Source organism: Chelmon rostratus, chromosome 15 (assembly GCF_017976325.1).
Source record: "Chelmon rostratus isolate fCheRos1 chromosome 15, fCheRos1.pri, whole genome shotgun sequence".
NCBI classification, from domain to species: Eukaryota; Metazoa; Chordata; class Actinopteri; order Chaetodontiformes; family Chaetodontidae; genus Chelmon; species Chelmon rostratus.
In genome coordinates, this window is record NC_055672.1 from 16690527 (window position 1) to 16709128 (window position 18602).

Here is an 18602-nt window from a genome sequence, read left to right on the forward strand (position 1 = left end):
CTACCCACTGCCAGCCATATCAGATTAAAATGTGATGATATGTTCATGTTGTGTTCACAACTTGTTTCTGCTGCCCCCAAGAGGCTATAAAACAATCAATTACTTTCCTTTAGAATGAGTGGAAAATATCTGACGATGCCAACCTAACTGACAATAAACATTTAGTCTGACGTTATTACTACTGTATGAGTAACATTTTGTAATTTGAGGATTATTTGATACTTCTTCCCACCTTACTTCATTGTCAAACAGATTTCTTTAAAGTTTCAACTCAGATATGTCAGCTGTATTTCCTCAGACGCCTTTTACTCTTTAGTCTGAATGAGTCGCCTGTGTATTAGCCTTACTTTAGCAAGCTAATGCCATACAACGCCAGGACATAAGTCATAACGCACTGACCACAAGACAGTAACTTTTGTCAATAACTGAGCAGTTACAGTAGTTATTTTACACTGTACAATATGTATACAATTATAAAATATATGGGACAACATTGAAAGATATCAATGAGTTTTGAAAATTTGACACTGAATAGTGATTGGGAAAACACTTTAAATGGCAAAATCTGAAAAGTTTACATTATTCCAATCATTTAGACCTCAATCTGAGTTACTAAAGTGTGTGTGTGTATCTCATTGAGTGATTCTCTGAACAGTTAAGATCTTAAGACATAAGCAGCCATGCATGTTCTCTCAAACTATGAGCTACAGTATAACAGCACAGAAAACAGGTAAGGCGAAGGAACATTATGAGCTATATCTGCAGCATACAGTATATCTGTCAGCTTCAGTGAGGCAGGGTTACAACCCACTAACATCATCAAGAATCATTCCTCCATTAAGGTCTTAATAATCACCGTGTGGGACATTGAACTGACACAACATGATAAAGATGGAAAGACAGACCACCTGAGGGGCTTTGACTTTCATCACTGCAGTGTGATCATGCCTTCAGTGCATGTAGGTCACTGAGTCCTTGTGGATGAGGGCAGTGGGGCAAAGGGCCGGCTTGATGGGACCAGGTACACATATTCGGCAGGTGAACTGTGGTGTTGTGTTTTGTGGACTTTCTGCAAGTCACAATTTACATCCAAAATGGCAACATTCAGTGCCAATGCAGAGTAGCATGACCGATATGTAGCGGGGCAGTGAGTTAGAGTGGGGAGGTTAGGGTGGCGGATCAGCGTGCAGCATGTCAGATTTTCATGCAGGAGACTAGAGTTCATCACAGACTTGCAACTTTTTATGACGAAAGCTTACTTACTACCTTTTCCGATGGCAAGAAGAGAGAGCAGAGGCAACAGGGTAAGATGTTCAAACCAGGAGACACTGGACACATTTTACTCACCACAGCACTGACACACTGAACACTACTGCTCATATATCACTAGGACACTGTTTACTACATGATATTTACTATTTACTTCATGATGTACAATGTTAAATTCATGATTTTCAGTATTTCATTGATGATTAACAATATTTAAATCATGATATACCGTATTTAATTTATGATAAACTGTATTTAGTTGATATATAGTATTCTATTTCATGATTTACAGTATTTCATTCATGATTTACAGTATTTCATTCATGACATACAGTATTTTCTTCATGATTTACAGTATTAAATCCATGATTTACTGTATTTAAATCATGATACAATATTTTCTTGATGATTTACATTATAAAATTTATGATATACAGTATTCTATTCATAATATATAGTATTTCAATCGTGTTAAATTTCTTGACCCCAGCAGTATTTTTGTACTGTGTTTTGGGGATCTCTCCCCTGTGATGAATGTTATTATATTCCATTATAATAGACTTCATTTGTCCTCTACCAAGATGAAGGTAATGAGTGTTGGGTCCACTTAAATTTCAGAAATTGCTAATTGTGTCATTGAACTTGAAAAAGTGATTAGTTATGTTTCTAGTTAGTGCCAGAATTAGTATAATTAGAGTGATGCTTACTCCCATATCTTTCTTTTTTCATTCTGCACAGATGTTTAGCAGAGCCATGGAGGACAGGAGACAGAGGGAGGATGAGGGCCAAGAAAAGAAAGGACAGCTGAGGACCACAACAAAGATCATGGTCCAGAATCAAAGGGAGTCAGACAGCAGTTTCTGGATGAAGACAACATGGAGAAGAAGCTGTCGGTCACTGAGGAGGAAAACAGGAGAGGAGAGTGGACGGAGAGAGGAAGAGATCGCCTCTCTTCATCACCGTCTCTCTGCTCTGGAGGGAAAATACACCAAAGCTTTAATCTGCGTCAAAGGGCTGAGAGAAGAGCGTGAGAAGCCACAGGTGACCATTAAAGAGAGAGATGAACAGATCATCTCTCTGAGTCAGAGCCTCCACGCTCAGGAGTCAAAGACAACAAGAGCCTCAGCAGAAGAAAGGAAAGACTCCCCTGATATGAAGGTGGAAGAGAGGTGGCAGAGAGAGGTCAGCCAGCTGAAAGAGCTCCTCACCCAGAAGGACAAACAGATCAGCAGGGCCAATATAAAGAGAGAAGCTCGTTCCAGAGCTCACGTTGACACCTTGGCCCTGCCGAGCAGCGTGCAGTCAGCTCTGGAGAAAAGCAAGCTGACGAGTGATGCTAAGGTGGAGGAGCTGAGAAGGCAGCTGGCAGAGAAAGAGGGAAGCCACCAGAAGCAGTTCTCAGAGCAGCAGGAAGCACTGAAGAAAGAGCTCTCAGAGAGAGCAGAGAGCTTCCAGGAGGAGCTCTCTAAACTCTCTGAGAGCAAGGAAAGGAGATCACTGCAGTGACAGCAAGAAAAGAGAGAGCTGCACGAGATGTCCCTCGCAAAGGAAAAGACCTGGAAGAACGAGGAGGCAGAAATGAAGGAGAATATCCAGCTCCTCTCACAGGAAAACAGGCAGCTGCAGTTATGCTGCCTTAGCTTATCGTTTGGATTCTAACAGTTTATTTCAGAAGACTTCAGAACTTTTGGAAGTGAAATTAAAACATGCTGTATTTCTCTTTTCAGTTGCTCTTGAAGGAAAGCAAGCAGAAGAAGAAGAGCTTCAGGAGCTGGTGTCAATAAAAAAGAGCTCCCTCAACCCTCATTCATCCTCCATCCTAGCCCTAACCCCTGCTGTCCCTGTCTCCCGACATTTCCCTTGCCAGTCCTTCCTTCCTGTTCCATTTTTGTTAAATTACAATTTACTAAACTTTTTCAAAAATAATTATATATGTATCTGTCCTCTGACTTTGTGAACAGAAACTAAATAAGATAACATCAGATGAATATTATTGATCTCATAGAGGGATCGTGTCACAGCAGCATGTACAAGAACAGATGCACACATCATGTTTAAATAATAATTTATTGAGTTCTCTTCTTTCACAGAGACCTAACACGTAGGATTAGCTAGACAGTCTACTTGTGGCTTCATAAACATGAAATGAATTTTTTGAATGACCAGATAGTTGTTTATATCTGCTGCCTCAAAGCAGGTAAATCTTTCAGTTCATTTGAAAAATCGGTTTCTGTTTATACTGTTGTGTCATGATTTCATCTAAATTAGCACAGTAAGAACTTTCCTGGATCTCGACCATTGCGACTTTCACTTCCTGCCCTACATCTGAATTTAACGTCATGTGACTGCAATTACCATGCCAACGGATCCCCTGTAGCTGACATCGCTCCTTCACTCTCCTGTTAGTCCGCTGCTGAGAGCGGGAACATCTTTGTCTGGTGTCGTGAAGTTTGAAATTTTGACCAAAATCAGGGAAATCGTACACCTGCAGGCAGGCCAGTGTGGAAACCACATCCTCCCAAAGGTGAGGATATTTTTTGAGTTAAGTGAGGCCTTAAGTCGGCGAAAAGAGCATGAATGTTTAAATTTGGATTGGGCGGGCAGATAAGTCACTTTATTTAGCAACAAAGCTAATGATAGCCTTGGGTTTGAGTCATGCTAGTTAGCCAGCTAATTTCAGAGTTCGTTTGCTTGTCTGTTTCTAGTTCTGGGAGGTGACAAGTGACATGGTATCGACCCGTCCTGGACATACCAGGGGGACAGCGACCTGCAGCTGGAATGAATCAACGTGTATTACAATGAGGTACCAGGTTAACTTCAATTTGCTAAGAGCTCCGAGCTACAGAGATAGATTATCTCATTTCTATGGCAGCCAAGCTAGTTCAATGACACTTGGATGGCTTCTTAGTACCCTCGCAATCCAGCAGGGGGCCGTTTTCCCGCCGTAAGAAGAAGAAGTCGTCAAAAAACCTCCTACTAACGAATACATTCCAAACAAAAATGACAGCATTAGCTCTAACTTTAATATTTTCACACCCTATGTAATCCGACACTGTTATCTCAGTAAATGAGAGGCAGCAGAGTGTTATTATATCGTCATAATAGTACATATATTGCAGTTTTTGTTGATCCAAGATCAGATTAGGAAAGTTCCTGAATCACTTTTGCATGCTATCTGGATCCCCAACAACGTCAAGATAGCTGTCTGCGTAGTGCAAAGAATTTTTTCAGGTTTGGTTTTCAAATGTTGTCTGTTCTTTGTTCACACTTTTTTTTCGCTGTTCCTCCTTCATGTTTTGGATGTGAATATTTTTTATCCTCTTCTGTTCCCTCTCTGTTTGGAGGGTATCACCTAAACGTCACTCTCCCCTAAGTGGCAACATTCAGCATCATATTTCATATGTTCACATGAAAGAAAACATAGCACACTCTAGCATCTTATTAACTTTTGGGCAGTTGACTGCACAAACTGTCAAAGGTTAACATTGCTTTCCTGGTATACATAACCATAACATGTACATACATAATACATGCATGATGTATACATAACATAGTAAATTCCAGTTCTCATTATATCTGAGAGTCCAGTGATGACTGTCTGACTGACATTAATACTTCATGTTAAACAGGCCAGTCATTGTTTTCTTTGGCTACCAGTGTGTTAATGACACAGATGATCACGTAAAATTTTTCATCTGATGTTGAAACATCTTGATTTGTGAAATCCTTCAGTAACAAGCAGCAAGCTGTAATTATATTCTTTTCCTGCATATTTATTTTTTAGATGAATGTTGACTATCTACTTAACACAATTTAAACAATCAAATCACAGTTCTTAATGCAGCATTTTCCCTCAGTCTTCATGGAAGAAACTGATATTTGGTCAATCTGAGATCAAACACTGGAGATGATAGATAACAGAGAGGGAATGTGAATCGAGGTGTTTTATACATTGTCATTTCATGTGACTATTGTTAAGGAAGTAAGAAATTGCAGTACAGAAATACAAGTTCAAGTTCCCAGTTCAAACAAGAAAGGGTGGAAGCAGTGCAGGAGGCCTGTGGATGCCATGCTTTTAAATGTCACTCAGTCAGTTACAATTATAGAAAAGAAGCTGAAAAGCCTGGCACTGGGGGCTCTCCATCACTCTTGACTAAATAGCAAGCCACAGTGGATCTGTAAAGCTGCTTCACTATAACTGAAGAAGCAAGATGAACTGTGGGAATCTCTGGATAGGTTTCAGTATCAGGGCATACAAAGTCATACGGTCACTGGTGATGCTGTAGGTGAGAAGATGTGTGAATTCAGTGTAGAGGGGACGTAGTCTTTAAAAAGATGCAAGTGACAGAGGAGCAGGACTAAAGGCATGCTAGCAGTGTTGTATGTACCAGGAAAACTCATGTACTTTTGAGTATATTTATATCTGTCTTGTATTTAATGTGATGAGCTGTCTTTACGGTCAACAGGCAGCTGAGCAGCAAGAATTTCATTTATTGAATGCTGAAAACAACTTGCCATAAGCCCACTCTACATATAAATGCACAAGAATAAAAATGTTGTAACTGTAAACAGATGTGAGCAGGTTTTTCCAGAAATAAAAGATCCCTATGAAGCAACAATAATATCCATGACACTGTTTACCAACTGAACTGTAGTTCCAGTGTTAGTGTAAAAGTGCATTTGTGTGATTCTCTCAAACCTTGAGGAATTCCAGGAAGCCAGGTTTAGAGGCACACGTCTACTTGACCACTGCCATTGAAGTTGCCATTGCAGTGCTGAAGTTGCTGTAGGCATGCAGCACCATGGACTTTATAAACTGTTGAGAAACACAGATGACTTAATGTTCCTCTCTTGGCAATGATTAAACCACGAAAAAACTCATCTCTGCTCATCAAGCATATTTAGAAGTATTTTCCCTTTGTTCCTTTAAATGGCTTAGATGTGTGACTCTACACCTTTGTCTTCATTTAGTATGCATGGATCTATCACTACCCTCACCTATGGTCATGAACTTTGGGTCATGACCGAAAGAACAAGATCTCGGATACAAGCAGCTGAAATGAGTTTCCTCCGCAGGGTAGCGGGGCGCTCCCTTAGAGATAGGGTGAGGAGCTCTGTCACTTGGGAGGAGCCAGCTAAGGTGGCTCGGGCATCTTTACCGGATGCCTCCTGGACGCCTTCCTGGGAGGCATGTCCCAGCGGGAAGAGGCCCCGGGGAAGACCCAGGACACGCTGGAGGGACTATGTCCCTCGGCTGGCCTGGGAACGCCTCGGGGTCCTCCCGGAAGAGCTGGAGGACGTGTCTGGGGAGAGCGAAGTCTGGGCATCCCTGCTTAGACTGCTGCCCCCGCGACCCGGCCCCGGATAAGCGGAAGACAATGGATGGATGGATGGATGGATCTATCACTATGCAAATAGTCCCCCCCTCTATCTCCACTCTCTCCTCCGCCACTCGCCTGCAGCTTCAGCATACCTGATCACCAAACACAAGAACCTCTGCTTGTTTTCTGTTTATTGCTACTGTTCCCTACACAACGGCAAGTGGTCATTCAGCCATAGGTGTTTGAACTGGACACCCATTCCAAAAAAGAAGATTGAACTGTACAGGATGTATCAGAATTGAGTATTTTATGTATTTTATGTATCGCTCTGTACAATATGTAAAAAGTGATGGTATGACTACCCTATGGCATGGAAAATACATAGTTTCCCATTTAGTACATACGAGACAAACGCAAATGCTCAGCAGAGGAAAAATAACTCACAGGTGACAAATACAAAGTATGCCCACTAGATGGCTGTGCAACATATACAGAGATAATAAAAAGAAAAGAAAATCTGCAAACCCACAGGCACCAGACCTCAAGCATCAGTACAATGACCAAAAAGGACTAAAGTCAGTTTCTCCATTCAGTCCTTGGTATACTGTGGCCTGCATATGGTACAAGCTTCTCTCTGGGATAATAACTAGCCATAAGACTGTCTGGATTACTATCATGCCCACTGTGAAAGTGCTGAACCATAGAGGAAACCAAGGTCACTTTTCTCACGGCATCCTTATGTTCAGACTCTGTCTTTTAATCATCTCTTTGCCCGACGGTATATAAGCAACTGCAGGTGCAAGGTAGACCTCACAAAACAAACATGGCGTCTTAGTTGATACATGTTTTGCTATCAGTCACCTTATGAGTCTTAAAGTCACTGAATTGCTTACATTCTTTTATTTTGGCACAATGGTTGCAAATGACAAATCTCCTTTAATGTTTGATGAAGCCAAGTGTTTTTTATCATTATAAACAGGGGGTGGCTTTTGATGACTAAAGAACAGTTGGATTCTGGGAATCCAGGGGTAATGTAGACTACATATGTTTAATATATTGGTGCAGTTTGGGTAAAAAGGCTTGAAAACTAAAGCCAGAGCGATCTGGAACAGGAAGTGGCACTGCAGAATCTCACACGATAGAAGGTCATCTTCAGTTTCCTGTCGCTCAGCAGCCTTGGCTCAATCTGGGACAGGGGCTTCTCATATTGCTTATAAAGCAGACAATGTCAACTGTAATAACAAACACTTCAAAGTGGTTTGGCACTGGTTTGGCCACTGCAGCCTTGCCTACCTCTGATATCCTCTTCAGTGCATCAAGATAGTTCTTCTCGTGCTCCAATATAGACCCCAATATACATCTCACCAACTGTAGAGGAAAAATAATAAACCATTGGTCTTCAGACATGTGACATGTTCTTTTCCACAGTAAAGTCACACAGTAAAGAGTGGAAGGGAGTGTTCATTACCTGTTGCTGTGAAAGACCCTCTGGTGATGGACACAGTACCGGCTCAACATTGAAACAGTCCACCTCAATGAAGAGTTCTGACTCCTCATCACAAGCACTGTGATGATTGCAATTAAACCCAGCATCGTGCACTTACTCAAAAACGTTTATACAAAGCGAAGAACTAAGTGGAGGGGGATTGTTGTTCATGAATGCAAACTGTCTTTAAAGGATTGCATATGTACCATTACAAAATGACTTGGTCTTGATGAAAGAGCGTCCCTTCTTCACTGCAGCTATGGCTACATGATTTGGCACTAAGAGCTGAATGTGTAGAGATGGTATTTTATGTTTCACTCAGTAAAGAAGTGACAGAAAAAAAAGACTAAATGCAAAGGATAAAGGACTAAAAGGATATTCTATCTTTGTCACAATTTGTCCAAAGTCTCATATCCTGACTGTGCTGCAAAAAAAGCAGAAAATACCCAGCAAACGTAGCTGAAAGGGCGCTACCCGGGGACCGAGAGACTGTCTCCCCTCCTTCAGTCGCAGGCCCCCATTTCCATCTTTCGCCGGACGGCCAATTGAGGACCAACATTTCCATCTTTCCCCTCGGCCAATCGCGGACCCCCATTTCCATCTTTCGGCCGACGGCTAATCGCGGACCCCCATTTCCATCTTTCGACCGACGGCCAATCGCAGCGCCCCCACTCAGGGGAACTTGTCCACTGTGTCAACATCTACAGCATCAAAGTGCGCGGAAGGAAGCGGACCTCTTTTCAGCCGCCTGCTGTTTACTCTGGTGAGTTATCATGATGATGTATTGTATTTCTGGATAAGAAAAATAACATAAATGAGGCGCTGCGATTGGCCGTTGGCGGAAAGATGGAAATGGGGGTCCACGATTGGCCGTCCGGCGAAAGATGGAATCATTTAACTAATTAAAATATAAATAATCTATAAATTCCAGCAAAAAAAAATTCTGTCACTATTTCCGTAAATACAACATAATGGCGTCATATTTCTAGCTTTGTTTGACTAACAGTGTCCCCAATCTATTCCTTCTTCCTATTGGCATTTATTGGTAGTGTGTGTCATTGAATACAACGTGTGTACTGGACCACCTTCGACTCATTTGGTTTTACAAACCAAATGGAGGAACCTTGGACCCCTAATCTGTCTCTATACATGCCAAAGCGCAGTGATTCCTAACACGTCGTCGGTCATCAGGTGGAAACCTCCCTTCAACGGTGTTTCGCCTACTCAGTCCCACGACACCTCCAGGAGGCTTGGCAGTGAACTCCGGCGTCCCAGAGTCACCCCCCCCCAGTGCCAGTTCACACTGCTCCTAAACAATCCAAACAGCACTGCCACATTCAACTGACCCAGGCCTGTTTAGGAGATGCTCCAGGTAGTGGCCAGTACCGATGCTACCATTTAGCTAATGCTAATGCTAACTGCTAAGAAGAACAGAAGAAGACAATACAGTACCAATGCTACCATTTAGCTAATGCTAATGCTAAATGCTAAGAAAAACAGAAGAAGACAATACAGCTAGATTCACCTATGATGTTAATGTTAACTGCTAAGATACTATCATACTACCACCACTTTAGCTATTGTTAACTGCCACATGCTGCACTAACATCATCCATCACATGTGTACCGGAACCACCTTCAACTCATTTGATTTACAAACCTCAACCCAAAATCTGTGGCCCGTACGGGGATCGAACCCGCGACCTTGGCGTTATTAGCACCACGCTCTAACCAACTGAGCTAACCGGCCCATATAATTAACTTTTATGCTTCATGTGTGAGTGACAAGGTTTTGTTGACTTTACTTTCAAGAGGTGGGGGAGGAAAGTCTCACTCCTTCAGAGGCAACAATAAAATGTCAACACAGCCCGAAGGAGTGACGTGGACGCCCTCCAGTAGGCCCATCATCTGCAGGAGGGATCAGAAGGGGCCGATGCGGTGGGATCTGGATGGCAGTCGTGGGCAATCCCTGGACTCAGAATCTGGCAATGGGGACATGGAATGTCACCTCGCTGGGGGGGAAGGAGCCCGAGCTAGTGCGGGAGGTTGAGCGGTACTGGCTAGAGATAGTCTGGCTCACCTCCACGCACAGTCTGGGTTCTGGAACCCAACTCCTTGAGAGAGGCTGGACTCTCTTCTACTCTGGAGTTGCCCGTGGTGAGAGGCGGCGGGCTGGTGTGGGCTTGCTTTTAGCTCCCCACCTTAGCCGCCATGTGTTGGAGTTTTCCCCGGTGAACGAGAGGGTCGCTGCCCTACGCCTTCGGGTTGGGGACAGGTGCCTCACTGTTGTTTCGGCCTACGGGCCGAACAGCAGTGTAGAGTACCCACCCTTCTTGGAGTCCGTGGGAGGGGCGCTGGAAAGTGCTCCGACTGGGGACTCCATTGTTCTACTGGGGGACTTATACGCTCATGTGGGCAGCAACAGTGTTACCTGGAGAGGCGTGATTGGGAGGAACGGCCTCCCCGATCTGAACCTGTGCTAGTCACAGTTTGTCCATAACGATCACCATGTTCAAGCATAAGGGTGTTCATCAGTGCACGTGGTACCAGGACACCCTAGGCCAGAGGTGACAATGATCGACTTCGTAGTCGTGTCATCTGACCTCCGGCCGTATGTCTTGGACACTCGGGTGAAGAGAGGAGCTGAGCTGTCAACTGATCACCACCCGGTGGTGAGTTGGATCCGCTGGCGGAGGAGGAAGCTGGACAGACTTGGCAGGCCCAAACGGGTAGTAAGGGTCTGTTGGGAACGTCTGGCGGAACCCTCTGTCAGAGGGGTTTTCAACTCGCACCTCCGGGAGAGCTTTGACCAGATCCCGAGGGAGGTTGGAAACATTGAGTCGGATGGACCATGTTCTCCACCTCCATTGTTGACGCAGCTGTTCGGAGCTGTGGCCGTAAGGTCTCTGGTGCCTGTCGTGGCGGCAATCCCCGAACCCGGTGGTGGACACCGGAAGTAAGGGATGCCGTCAAGCTGAAGAAAGAGTCCTATCAAGCCTGGTTGGTTCGTGGGACTCCTGAGGCAGCTGACAGGTACCGGCAGGCCAAGCGTGCTGCAGCCCGGGCAGTTGTGGAAGCAAAAACCCGGGTATGGGAAAAGTTCGGGGAGGCCATGGAGGAGGATTATCGGTCGGCCTCAAGGATATTCTGGCAAACCGTCCCTCGCCTCAGAAGGGGGAAGCAGGACCCTGCCAACACTGTTTACAGTGGAGGTGGGGAGCTGTTGACTTCGACTGGGGATATTGTCGGGTGGTGGAAAGAATACTTTGAGGATCTCCTCAATCCCATTGCCACGCCTTCCATAGAGGGAGCAGGGGCTGGGGACCCAGAGGCTGGCTCATCCATTACTCAGGCTGAGGTCACCGAGGGAGTTTGGAAGCTCCTCCGTGGCAAGGCACCGGGGGTGGATGAGATCCGCCCTGAGTACCTCAAGTCTCTGGATGTTGTGGGGCTGTCTTGGCTGACACGCCTCTGCAACATCGCGTGGCAGTTGGGGACAGTGCCCCTGGACTGGCAGACCGGGGTGGTGGTCCCTCTATTTAAGAAGGGGGACCGGAGGGTGTGCTCCAACTATAGGGGGATCACACTCCTCAGCCTCCCTGGTAAAGTCTATTCCAGGGTACTGGAGAGGAGAATTTGGCCGATAGTCGAACCTCGGATTCAGGAGGATCAATGCGGTTTTCGTCCTGGTCGTGGAACACTGGACCAGCTCTATACCCTACGCAGGGTGCTCGAGGGTTCATGGGAGTTTGCCCAACCAGTCCACATGTGTTTTGTGGATTTGGAGAAGGTATTCGACCATGTCCCTCGTGGCATTCTGTGGGGGGGTGCTTCGGGAGTATGGAGTCCGGGGCCCTCTACTACGGGCCGTCCGGTCTCTGTATGTTCGCATTGCCGGCAGTAAGTCAGACCTGTTCCCAGTGCATGTTGGACTCTGGCAGGGCTGCCCTTTGTCACCGGTTCTGTTCATTATTTTTATGGACAGAATTTCTAGGCACAGCCAAGGGCCGAAGGGAGTCTGGTTTGGGGACCACAGGATTTCATCTCTGTTTTTTGCGGATGATGTTGTCCTGTTGGCTTCTTCGAACCAGGACCTCCAGCATGTGTTGGGGCGGTTTGCAGCCGAGTGCGAAGCGGCTGGGATGAGAATCAGCACCTCCAAGTCCGAGGCCATGGTTCTCGACCGGAAAAGGGTGGCTTGCCCCCTCCAGGTTGGAGGAGAGATCCTGCCTCAAGTGGAGGAGTTTAAGTATCTTGGGGTCTTGTTCACGAGTGAGGGAAGGATGGAACGTGAGATTGACAGGTGGATCGGTGGGGCAGCTGCAGTAATGCGGTCGTTGTACCGGTCCGTCATGGTGAAGAAGGAGCTGAGCCGAAAGGCAAAGCTCTCTATTTACCGGTCAATCTACGTTCCTACCCTCACCTATGGTCATGAACTTTGGGTCATGACCGAAAGAACAAGATCTCGGATACAAGCGGCTGAAATGAGTTTCCTCCGCATGGTGGCGGGGCGCTCCCTTAGACATAGGGTGAGGAGCTCTGTCACTCGGGAGGAGCTCAGAGTAGAGCCGCTGCTCCTCCCATTGAGAGGAGCCAGCTAAGGTGGCTCGGGCATCTTTACCGGATGCCTCCTGGACGCCTTCCTGGGAGGGTGTTCCGGGCATGTCCCAGCGGGAAGAGGCCCCGGGGAAGACCCAGGACACGCTGGAGGGACTATGTCACTCAGCTGGCCTGGGAACGCCTCGGGGTCCTCCCGAAAGAGCTGGAGGAAGTGTCTGGGGAGAGGGAAGTCTGGGCATCCCTGCTTAGACTGCTGCCCCCGCGACCCGGCCCGAAGCGGAAGACAATGGATGGATGGATGGCACTTTTGAGTTGCGAACCTGTTCCTCCGGGATCTGTCTCTGCGTCATCATCACAAGGAGGGGGTGGAGGTGGTGGTAAATCTGTCTCTTTGTCATCAGTCCCCTCAGCAGCAGATGCCCCCTTTCCTTCTGCTGTTGCTCCACCTGCTGTGGAGGATCTGCTTGTGGCAACTACTGTGTCTGCTGATGATGGAGCTGTGTCAGATATGGTGGAAGGAGCTGGCGGTCCCGGCTGGGGAAATGGGCCTCAGGGTGACTGGCCACCACCTTGTCCTCATCCCAATCCTTGCTGCTGGGTGCTAGAGGAGTTGGAGGTGCAGGGGGTTGACGGTCAGCCTCAGGAATGTCATCACCGCTGTAATCAAAGTCGAATATTCATCAATAAGTCATCATCATAGCACACTGTGTGCTTTGGTGATTTGACTAAACACAAGTTAAATTTAGTTAGGATTTAACTCACTAATCATATTATTACACTGACTGACTCCTTTAAAGGCTGTGAACAGACACACAGTGGGTGGCAGTTTCAGTCCTTGGCCTTTTAAATTTAAGTGTGAGCCACATATAATTATAATTAAGGGTGGGATCTACTGCAGCAGTATGCCTTCTTTGAGAAATTTTCACTTCAATCTGCACACAAGCTGCTCTACTTCATAGCAAAACCAAACTAGGGCAGAGCTACAAGATATAGTGAGCATTTAAAGGCGTCACGTTCACATCAGAGTGCTCGCTTGGCAGCAGACAGGAAGGGAACAACAAATGTCTCTCCAGTTTCCACACAGCAGTTAGGCCAGCAGGAAAGAGAGCTGTTACTCCCACCAGTGAGTAGTACAGCCTGAGTTTGGCATTATTACTGATCTGATGAATACAGTGTGGCCCGAGTCAGTGAAGCCCAATTAAGAGTGAGAGGGAATAAAAGGAGGAATTAGGAATGCACTGGCTCAACTTTCATCAGCTGGCTACATGATTTGGCCCTAAGAGCTGAATGTGTAGAGACAGTATTTTATGTGACAGAAAAAAAGACTAAATGTAAAGGAGTTAATTTTAACACAAGATACTTTTGCTCAAAAAGAGGATTCATTCTCAGTGAGGAACCTTGGACCCCTAATCTGTCTCTATACATGCCAAAGCACAGTGATTCCTAACACGTCGTCGGTCATCAGGTGGAAACCTCCCTTCAACGGTGTTTCGCCTATTCAGTCCCACGACACCTCCAGGAGGCTTGGCGGTGAACTCCGGCGTCCCAGAGTCACCCCCCCAGTGCCAGTTCACACTGCTCCTGAACAATCCAAACAGCACTGCCACGTTCAACTGACTCAGGCCTGTTTAGGAGATGCTCCAGGTAGTGGCCAGTACCGATGCTACCATTTAGCTAATGCTAACTGCTAAGAAGAAGACAATAGAGTTAGATTCACCTATGATGTTAATGTTAACTGCCAAGTGCCGCACTAACATCATCCATCACATGTGTACTGGAACCACCTTCAACTCATTTAATTTACAAACCTCAACCCAAAATCTGTGGCCCGTACGGGGATCGAACCCACGACCTTGGCGTTATTAGCTCCACGCTCTAACCAACTGAGCTAACCGGCCCAAATATTGCCATTTTATATTTGAAATTCAAGCAAAAAAGCATAACATGTGTATGTGACAATGTTTTGTGACTTTACTTTCAGGAGGTGGGGGAGGAAAGTCTTCCATGTCCATGCTTGCAGCTCTTCTCCTGCAGAAGCTCTTCCGTTGGCAGCACGAAGGGGATCAGCTACGCCGGCACACATTCCTACAGTGAAAAAACTAACGTCATAAAATGGCAAATGGCGGGTTTATACAAACAGTATTTCCAAATGAATTAAGCACTGAAGAATGTTTCCATACATCATAAGTTCGACACTCAGCATATTTCAGCCTATCAGTCCCTGTCTGGCAACCACCCTTGTTATTCCATGTTACTCTATGCTTTGTCAGCAGAGGAGCATGGCTGTGTTGTGGTCACAGTATGGTACCGTTTGTGTCAACATCAGAATCTGAAGCAAAGATAATTGTGAAAACTGAAGATTCAAGATTCCTTTATTGTCATTGAGCATGACATGTCAATGAAATTTGCATTGCAACCCCCATGTTAGAAACAAGATATTAAGAAAGATAAGTGCCAGTTGTTTCCTCTCCTGTGCCGTGCAGCTGCCATACCAACAAAAACAAAACAGCACAGTGCATGAACTCACAACAAATTAAATACTTGCAAATCAGTGTGACTTCTGCTGTTGCCTTTGAGAGACCAGTTCAGATAGGCATGGCTTTACCTTGGCAAGTGCCACTCTCATGTCATTTTCACAGCAAAGTCTGAGCCTTTTCTTTGTTTTTATGTCCAGCACTCTCAAAAAGGAAAAAACTCCAGGGATTTCTTAGCAATGACTGGATACTTTTCCACTTCCGAGTATCAGATTCGCCATCTTTAGCGCAGCTGGTTTTATGATTGTTTCACCAATGGTGTGTGGCTTGCCCTGCTTTGCAATCAAGTAAGCAACTTCGTACGATGCTGTGGGGATTGGTTTGTTAATGGGTACAAATCCAAGAGCGGGCAGAGTGGCCTTTTCATCAAATCTGGCTCTCTTCAGTTTGAATTCAGCAAGCGTTGTGTTCTTGTATTCTCCATCTCCATGCAGCTTCAAGAAGTGTTCCTTTAGTTTTGCCATTGCGAGACTAGAGTTGCTCAACTTGACATTGCAAATCATGCAGATAGGACGCTGACTCCCATCACGTTCCGTGATACATGTGAATCCATGTTGTACATATTCGTCCGACCACTTTCTTTTTTTGCTCGACATAGTTAGTATGGATGAAAATATTAAGAAAGAAATCACACGACGTACTACCACGACAGTCACACGTTGACTACTGAGCGCACTGAATTCCTCACAGCACTGACTGGCCAAACAATGTACCGTGATTATCTGCAGCCAGTGATGGCCAAGCAGGGCGTATCATCACGAATTGACACGATGAGTCGGGTGTGTCTTGACCTCCGCAGCAGAGGCTCTGTCGAACCCCCGAGACCGACTCACTGAACCCCTAAGGTTCGATCGAACCCTATCCTGACTGTGCTCCGAGAAAAAAACACAAAATTATTAGCTATTGTAGCCGAAATAGCTCTACCCGGGGACCGACAGACTGGCTCCCCTCCTCCAATCGCCTCTCCCCGTTTCCATCTTTCGCGGGCCAATCGCGCCTCGCCATTTCCATCTTTCGCCGGACGGCCAATCGCGGCTCGCCATTTCCATCTTTTCCCCCGGCCAATCGCGGGCCCTCATTTCCATCTTTCGGCCGGCGGCCAATCGCGGCGCCTCATTTCCATCTTTTCCCCCGGCCAATCGCGGCTCGCCATTTCCATCTTTCGGCCGACGGCCAATCGCGGCGCCTCATTTCCATCTTTTCCCCCGGCCAATCGCGGCTCGCCATTTCCATCTTTCCCCGAGGCCAATCCCTGCCGGCTTCCGGCCAGTACGAAAATAAACCCGGCAACGGGAGCCGGCCGCGGTGTTTACGGCTGAAGCCGCTTCAAGTGTCCCGGTCCGCTTCTGCCGCTCTCAGGTTTCATCCGCCGACATAATGAGGTGAGCTTCTGCTGCTGGCGAACTTATTTTACGCTTATTTGGTTTTGACGACGAGCTAGCTAGCTTCTTTACGCTGTTACGCTATATGACGAGCGCTATATCGGCATTAATGCCGTTGCATAACGTTACTGTCTTGGTGCACGTCGGTGCAGAGAGAGTCGCTGTTAATTACTGTCCTGGTCTGTGTAGATTCAGATAAAATCACATAGAGCGACGCATAATTATAACCCTCATATTAGCGTGCGATTTCAGTCAAGTTAAATTTAGACTTTATGCTGGTTTTCCTCAAAGAACAATACATAAACTTAACGTTTTATTAGCCTCAATGTTCTTACAGTAACGTTATAATGTTAGAGCATGTTCTCTTGCAGTTCTTCTTAATATCATTATTGTGCTTATGATGATGATGATGATGATTATTATTATCATCCTGGAAATAGTGACACAATGAATGTCTTTTAAATGACCAAACACAACAAATTAACCTACAGTTATTGATCACGTGGTTACCATCTGAAGGCAACAGCCTGAATCTCCAGCTGTGGCTCCGGAGGGCCTCCATAGATGAACCAGGACTGTTAGGCTGCATCCCTGGTAGTGAAGCCCCCCTCACTGCTTTCAGCCACTCAGGGGACCCTTTTCACTGTGTCAACATCTACAGCGTCAGGGTGCTCGGGAGGAAGCGGGGCCTCTTTTCAGCCGCCTGCTGTTTACTCTGGTCAGTTATCATGATGAGGTTATTTTTCTTATCCAGAAATACAATAATCTGATGCTGTGAGAAGTTACACTCTGACAGATGTGTTATTTGTCTGTCTGTGATATTGTGTGTTTTTGATTTTGCTGTACTCTTATATTTATCAGGGTGTAGATGAGCGCAGTGTCCCAGGGATGGACCGAGTGGACAGCCTGGCAGAGTATTTGCTGGGGCTGAGGACTCAAACTGGACAAACACTGAGCAACCAGCAGGCCACCACCATCAAAGCCCTGTGGCAGAACCTTCTGCGTATGCCACCAGCAGCGAGTGGCATACACTGCATGGCACTGCGTGTGTCTGACAACAGGACACTTCAGGTGTTGTAAAAAAGAATTTAAACCAGGTGTGGAGAGCATGACATGTTGTGTCTGAGCATCAACAGGATCCCCTGCCAAGTGGCCAGACTGTTGTCGTCTCGTAGAGTCCAACTTTGTCAGACTCTGTAACATTAAGAGCCCTAGAAAACAGGCAGTTAACCTCTGACAAGATGGACTCAGATTCTCAGAGACTACAGCAAGATCAGGCAGCTGGTCCTGGGTAATGGTACGGTCATGCACAACACTACTCTGCAGTTGTTTGATGTGAATCAGACGGTGGCACAACAAGCGACTGACGAGGCAAAAATGTAGTATTCTGCTGCAGGGAGTCAACCTGCCTGCTGCCTCTATTCCTGCTGCTCCTGTCCCTCTCCCACCTGTACAGCCATGCCCCATAGCCTGCTTCTTCTATCAGCCCATTGCTGTAATAATTTAATTATCATCCCATGTAACAGGTCTGGTATTTCAGGAAAGTCAGCATTACAGAAATAACATACTGTATATACTGACAAATATTGTGTGTTCCTGGCAAAGTCTGTCGATATTGTGTTTTAGTATATGCAGTATATATATTGTAGAGCAGTGTTTTCTAGCTTTAATTATTATACTTTGTATTCAGTTTATTTATACATTTTCTTTCATTAATTTCTTTGTGTGTGTGTGTGTGTGTGTTATGGTTACAATTGTGTGCATGAGAGAGAATTAAGGTGTATATTTTCTAATAAAATGTATATTTCTACAGCAGGACTAATAAATCATTTCTACTAAACATATCTGTAAAAACAGGAGTCAGGTAAAGTTTAGCTTTTGCAAACTCAAGCAGACAATGAAATAACAAGAAAGGAACCAAAAAGTAGTTCCACATTGTACAGTCAGCTAGACAAGGCAGCTGCATTGTTGCAGTGCTTTATTCCATTAGTTGTTAATTAGATTGTATCCTTAAATTGCATCTATTTCTAAAGAAAACGCACAAAGTTAC

The 18602-nt window shown here is 45.6% G+C and overlaps 1 long non-coding RNA gene and 2 other non-coding genes across 3 annotated transcripts; 1 reads left to right on the top strand and 2 right to left on the bottom strand.

Moving 5' to 3' along the window:
* Nucleotides 1-9752: 9752 nt before the first annotated feature.
* On the bottom strand, nucleotides 9753-9826 carry trnai-aau. The gene has a single exon. It is a non-coding gene; the product is annotated as a tRNA-Ile (tRNA).
* A 4634-nt stretch (nucleotides 9827-14460) lies between these two features.
* trnai-aau lies at nucleotides 14461-14534 on the bottom strand. The gene has a single exon. It is a non-coding gene; the product is annotated as a tRNA-Ile (tRNA).
* A 1929-nt stretch (nucleotides 14535-16463) lies between these two features.
* LOC121618883 lies at nucleotides 16464-17471 on the top strand. Its single transcript, XR_006007450.1, has 3 exons — nucleotides 16464-16552; nucleotides 17072-17270; nucleotides 17414-17471. It is a non-coding gene; the product is annotated as an uncharacterized LOC121618883 (long non-coding RNA).
* The last annotated feature ends 1131 nt before the right edge of the window (nucleotides 17472-18602 follow it).